Source organism: Solanum dulcamara, chromosome 4 (genome assembly GCF_947179165.1).
Source record: "Solanum dulcamara chromosome 4, daSolDulc1.2, whole genome shotgun sequence".
Lineage (NCBI taxonomy): Eukaryota > Viridiplantae > Streptophyta > Magnoliopsida > Solanales > Solanaceae > Solanum > Solanum dulcamara.
The window spans coordinates 65,756,755-65,763,316 of record NC_077240.1 but is presented as its reverse complement, the minus strand read 5'-3'; the positions used below and the strand labels follow the sequence as shown (position 1 = coordinate 65,763,316).

Sequence of the window (6,562 nt, the reverse complement as noted above, 5' to 3'; positions counted from 1 at the left end):
TATGTAAGGCTTAACTCTTCTTTTCTCTTGGAATGTCTTAGCCATAAGTGGATGGTATATGTAATGTGGGGACAATTCCATTCATAGAACCCCGAGTATGGTTCATAAATCTTATTCACTTCTTGATATTAGAACTCCTACGATAGTTGAGTTATTAGCTTGTAAGCCTTTTACGTGATGAAAAGTATTACACGTGAAGCCTATCCCTCCCTTCTCTTTAAATGGTTTAATGTAAGTGAAACAATATGTGATATGAGTTAGATATAGTTCCATTTATAGATTCTGGATGTAACTCATGACTTGTAACTTATGACCTGTCCTACCACATGTAGTTGTTAACACTCTTAAAGGTTTGTAGACAAGTGTGTGGGTTGTGTATGTATGTGTGTTCGATTATGTATATATGATTTATGTTTTAGGAAGTTCCCTTTGCCATGGTAGCCTTGTCGGCTCGCGTGTATGTATATAATAGGACGACCCCACATGTTATAATAGCCTCATCGGCTTATGCATTATTCTGCCTAAATGACAAGTCGTGGTCTCTCTGGAGTTAGCCTTACTTATGGTTTACAGGTGTATACACGAGTGTCCATATCGGGCACCTGGTCACGTCCCATGGGGTTAGGTCTTGACAGAAGTGGTATAAGAGCAGTTCATCCTAGGAGTGTATATAGACCATGTCTAGTAGAGTCTTCTCCAATTAGCTCAAATATGCAAATTCGACAGAGACAATGTGAAAGTGGTGGCACTGGAGCTCCAGCGAACCAATTATTGCAAGACCAATGTCAAAATATCCCTAAGGGTGTTGTGAAGCTTCCCAGCCAAAGCAGGTACCTCGAATCATCACCAAATAGTTCAAATTCAAAAAGTCGTCAAGGCAACTGTGAAGGTGATGAACACAGTTACTATCACACCCTGATCTCCACAGGGTGTGATGGGCACCCGACCCCGTGCTCGGAGCCGAGCGAACCCGCTAACTCATAGTACATACTCAATCTCTTTAAAATTTTGCATCAAAAAGAAATGAAAAACATAGCTACGCTTTCCGAATCTTGCTATCCAAAATCTATCATCTCATAAACTCATGACATACGACATAATAACATATCGGCTGGTGACACCGCTTACAAAGCTGACACTCTATACCCACGACTCTGTCTGCAAAGTCTCTAACTTCGAATGAAACATCATAGCACATATACTCTGACTCGGCAGCACTCCAGGAACAAGTGGAGTTGCTAACCCTGCTGCAACATCTTCTATGGTAACTTCTACTTGTCTGGGTGTACCTGCGTGGCATGAAACGCAGCCTCCAAAGAAAAGGGGGTCAGTACGAGTAATGTACCGAGTATGTAAGGCATGAAAATCAGCATAATAAAGAACATAAGGTATGAACAACCATATCGTAGAATCATAGACATATAGTGAGTTAAGAGAGTAACCTGTACATATGAGTGCCCTTTTAGGCCAGATGCCATGCATGCTTGTCTTATCATAAAAAAACATTTCTTGTTCATATTCATAGAAAATAGAAGTCATATCACCGAACAACGTCGGCGTGCCCACATATGTCCCGCGTCCGGGCATCCCGCGTCCAGGATGAAAATTACTCCAACTGATCAGGTGGGAATGCGTCTATAGCGCCACATATACACCTCCCCATATCCCCCATATACATATACATATACATATAGACAGCATGCAGGAGAGCTCAACGAAAGTCATGTATCTATCGGAGTGACGGAAGGTCGGTAACCTCCGATTATCTTATGAATTAATCACGGTCGCTTTGTCTCACCTTGAAGGAACAATTATTATAGGATGAGACTATCAACGAAAGATAATATTAAGAGAACGTAGAATAAGGTCACAATCTTATAAGGCGTCAAATCGTATACATATCCACATAGGACCAATTTCCAAGACTCGTAGAATAATCGGAATGAGCTATGATTCAAAAATCAGGATAATAGTCATGTCAAGTACCTTTCGAAAATTTCCATGGATTATCTCAAAATAAAACTTTTGGAATCATATACACGTATCTAAGCACGAGAAAAATATCCTTTGGAAACTCAAGAAAATGGGCCATCCTAGTGGCTCTACGAATAGGACTTCCTTGAAATTGTACAAAATGACATATACTTGTTTCATAAAAATCATGCCAAAAGAAAGTGTAGATACTTGTGTCAAAACATGCCAAGAGAAAGAAGAGTAAAAATTACATACATGAAGCCATTCTTATCTTAGCCATCATAGACATATTCTCATCCTCGACATCATCAATGTCGTTATAAAACATATCCATCGTTATTGTCATAAAAGCTTGTAATACTGTAAACCTTTATTTTGGGAAATTATAGATATTTTGGAAATATTGACGGGTTATAGAAAAAAAACAAATATTCATTCCCCTGGGACCATTGACACCCAACTTTTGGAAACAAAGAAAATATGGAAGCACTTATAAACCATGACATCGGAATCATGCCTTAAAAGGAAAGGGTAAGCCTTACATACTTATGTCAAAGACATGCCAAAAGAAAAGAAAGGATAGACGTTACATACCTTGTCCGCTTCCTTAGTCACCACACCTAACTCTTGGCCTTTCCAAAATCTATAACAAGATTAATGAATGCCAACATTAGCTATAGGTATCCAAGAACCTCATTCTAAACTAGCATTTTTTCTACCGAAATTTCGACAGCACTTCTCCTGTAAATACACCATCCCCGAGAATCTAACTCGGCCAATTTACCAACAATCATACCAAATCAATATACTACTTTCTCCAAGACCTTCCAATTCCAATAAGAACAATAACAATCTAATCCCTTCTTTCAAATTCAATTACCACAACCCAATAATTTACACACTAACCACATCATACTAACAATATTAGCTTCCATATATGCAAGAACATTATATTAGATTTACAAACTTCTAAAACAAGTCTCCAACTACTACAACTTTATAAGGATCCTTAAGCTTTTCTTAGCAACATAGAATCCATAACAATAACTAAAATACTAAATAGAATCAATTCACCATAACTTGCCAAACCACCCCCATATTCGGCCACAACAACTATATGCATATTTTCATGAATTTTTCCATCCATTCCTATACCTTGCAACAACAACCACATACTACATAAAATTAATCTATTCTTTCCACACAACATCACATACACGGCCAACACCCACATACATATTTTCATGTACTTCATCCATTTCTTCACTCTACAACATATACCAACCATCCATAACATATAGAGAAAATTGAAACCTTACCTTTTCCACTTAGTTCTTCAACTTGCTAGAATTGTGCCTTGCAAGAATGAATAGTCTTCTTGTTCCAAAAATCTCTCTATGTTGGTTAGGGCCTTCAACTTGCTTGGAATATTAGAAGAATTAATTTTGGAACAAGATTTCAAGGGATAAAATCCCTAGCTATGCCAATTTTCCTCTCTTATTTTTTTCCCCTCTTTTCTCCAACTTTCTTGAAAGTTCTAGGAATGGAAAATAAGATGACTACTAAGTCATCTTTGGACTTATCTACTTCTTTTTCTCCCTTTTTTTCTTTTTCTTGAAGCTTCTAGAAAAATAAAAACCAAGATGACTAATAAGTCATCTTTTGGGCCTTTTTCTCTTCTTGAAGTTTCTAGCAACTAGATATATATATAAATAGATAGTAAATGGGTAATGGGCCTTCCTAATTAATGAACTCAATTTCCAAAATTTGGGCCATTTCTTGATTTGGGCCTCAACTCTTTTATCATTATTCCTTTGTAGCCCAAACTTATGTATCTCACTTTTGTAATTCCCAAACTAATTTCCAAAAATTCCACATAAATTTTTCCCTCGGCCTTCCTCCGTAATTTCACCTCAACGTTCTCTTTAACATTACACCGGTATTAAATAAAATAACTCATAACCTCTTTCCTTGCAAGTCAATTTTTGTTTTCCATATTTCCACCTCCAAAATTGCATAACCAACTTATGTATCAAACAAGACCAAAACGTAGCATTATCCTTCACTTGCTACAATTATCCCAAATGTCCAAATGTACAAAAATACGGGTTGTAACAGTTACAGTGCTTTTCAAGCTGAGGCTAGAACACCTGATAAAATAAAGGAAAAAGAGGGGAAAAACTTGTACCACTGCATCGTCTTCAAAAGTTCTTGAACACCAATTTTATAGTCTAAATCTTGGGAATGTGAGATACTTGGATAGACATTCTCCCACAAGCCTTATGGTTCAAGGGTTGTGGATTTCCTCTTGAGTTCTCAGAAAGCAGAAGATGGCTTTTGTCAGTTATGAAAAAAGAAGCACAGAAAAAACCCAAATGAAGACGTTCAAAACCAAGCGACATTTCGAAATTCAAAAAAAAAAATCACCAATTTAAAAGAAAAAGGGTAAAAATCTTAGAAAAGGAGTAAGTGGAATCGTTAGTTGGGGTGTTGTCATGTAGGCGGGTCTAGGATCCTCTTCTATCTATACATAAGATAAGATGGTAACTAAACGTAACTAAACTCAATGGTGAATTTTCTACACTGATTAAAATGTCGAACATCTCAACATTAACTAAAGTTGCATCTATTATATTGGTTGCTTAAGAATGACTAATTCCATACATATTTCCAAATCAACAACCCTAGAATACATCTACTTAGGTGTAAAGTGCATGAATCTAATTACATATGTTGCAATACCCAATTCTCAAAAACCTCATGAAATAACTTTATGAACCTCGTTACCAAACTCCAGACCCAGAGTGGAGGAATTTTTCAAAAATGGAAAACGTGAAAAAATTATCTTGCAAAATAAAAAGAGAATTGAAAAATCTGATAAAATTTGCATACCCTTGCCAAGTATAAAGATGATTCTCGCTAAGTCTATTCGGGTTAGTAAAGTTATGGCTGGCGGTCAGAGTCATTACCAGACCCAAGAGCAGGAGACACTGAATGGAGGATATATGGTAGAGAAACTTCGTCTGCGATCTAAGGTTATTGTTTGCTATTTCTATGTCTTCCAACAACACTTACAATTTTCTTATTTGAATTCACATAACGTACTGGGATTTGGGATAATAGTTAGTGGTTAGTGATTTAGTGAAGTGCAGAGGCAGAGGAGTGTTTGAGGATGCCAACTAGAAATACTACTGGAGGAAGAATTAGAGAGGGAACAAGGGAATAGGCACAGTTATAACCGACGGCATCACCAAAGCGGTGCTTTTCTCTAAAAGTGCCACATATATATTGGTTGATTTGGTGTTTTCGATTACTTTTTTATTTAAAATTAAAATCAAATTAAATTTTATTAATTTTTAATACTAAATATCAAACCTAAGAAGTATCAAAACAATTATGGTTTGGTTCGACTTCTTGATTTTTCTTGAACACTCCTATAATTTAAGGACCAAACTACATATTTAAGTTAATTAAAAGTAAAATTTGCATATTTAAATAGTATAGGGATCAAAATCATAATAACGTCACAACTCATGGACCATTATTGCTATTTCCCCAAACAAAAACCATGGGTTCCTTTGCTAAGGCCACCTTGTGGACTCATGCTCAACACATGGTTCAAGCAAACAATTTCTTTTTGTCATATAAGTGGTAAATATTGCTTGTCCTTAAACTCCTAACACTCTATTTGGACGTCATCTTGACAACTTTTTACGCTTGTTTCTATATAAGTATTTATGTAGCTACTCGACTTCTCCACCCCTTGTTTTTCCTTTTAGAGTTTTGTTCCCTTTTTGTCCTTTTTTTTTTATTTCTCGCTCAATATTTGTTGGATTTCGATAAAATTTAAATTTATAGTAAAAAGTTTCATATCAAAGGTAAAGTGCTCTTAGTTATTGAGATTTTATATTTATTATTCAAACTTAAAATCTTTAATTAAAAATAAATATATATTTATTTCGTCCGCCAAAAATTTTATTGGTTTGTTTCCCTTTTTGTTACCATCTTCTTTCGTAGTCTCAAATTGGTTCATGTATTTACGTTTTTGCCTCTTTAACCTTCTTTTTTATTTTCTCCTCTTTGTTGTTGTAAACAATAAAAATAGGATGATAATTGCCTATATCATATATATCCCATAAACACATGAAAATTAAATTAGGGCCTTTAAATGGTAATCAATTAACGCTAGCATTTAATAATTAATAGAAAAAAATTGAGTTACAAGAGTTTATTAATTGTTATCATTAATATATGTGTCTCCGTTATATGCGGTAATTTTAATACCTTTTCACTTATTTTCCGTTTTTCCTTTTCCTTTTTAATTTCAATCCTTTTTCTTCTCATTTTTCTTGAATCTAACTTGCCATTATATACCCCTCTCAATTTTATTTTCATGCTCCATCTTGTTATTTCTTTTTTATTATTATTTATCAACTCTATCTCTCCTTTTTTTTCTTTGTTTTTATTCACATATAATGACTATTCTTTTGCTTTTGACTAACTCTAGAAATTTTGTAGTTAAGAGTGATAGCTAGTGAAGTATAGTGAGGTAAAAAAAATCTCTTTCAATTGTCAACTCTGGTCATAA

General features: G+C 35.0%; 1 long non-coding RNA gene across 1 annotated transcript; it reads right to left on the bottom strand.

Moving 5' to 3' along the window:
• Nucleotides 1-748: 748 nt before the first annotated feature.
• Nucleotides 749-3,486, bottom strand: LOC129885051 (uncharacterized). Its single transcript, XR_008766038.1, has 3 exons — nt 3,294-3,486; nt 2,569-2,617; nt 749-1,289 (listed from the first exon to the last, which is right to left on the bottom strand). It is a non-coding gene; the product is annotated as an uncharacterized LOC129885051 (long non-coding RNA).
• Between the last annotated feature and the right edge of the window lie 3,076 nt (nt 3,487-6,562).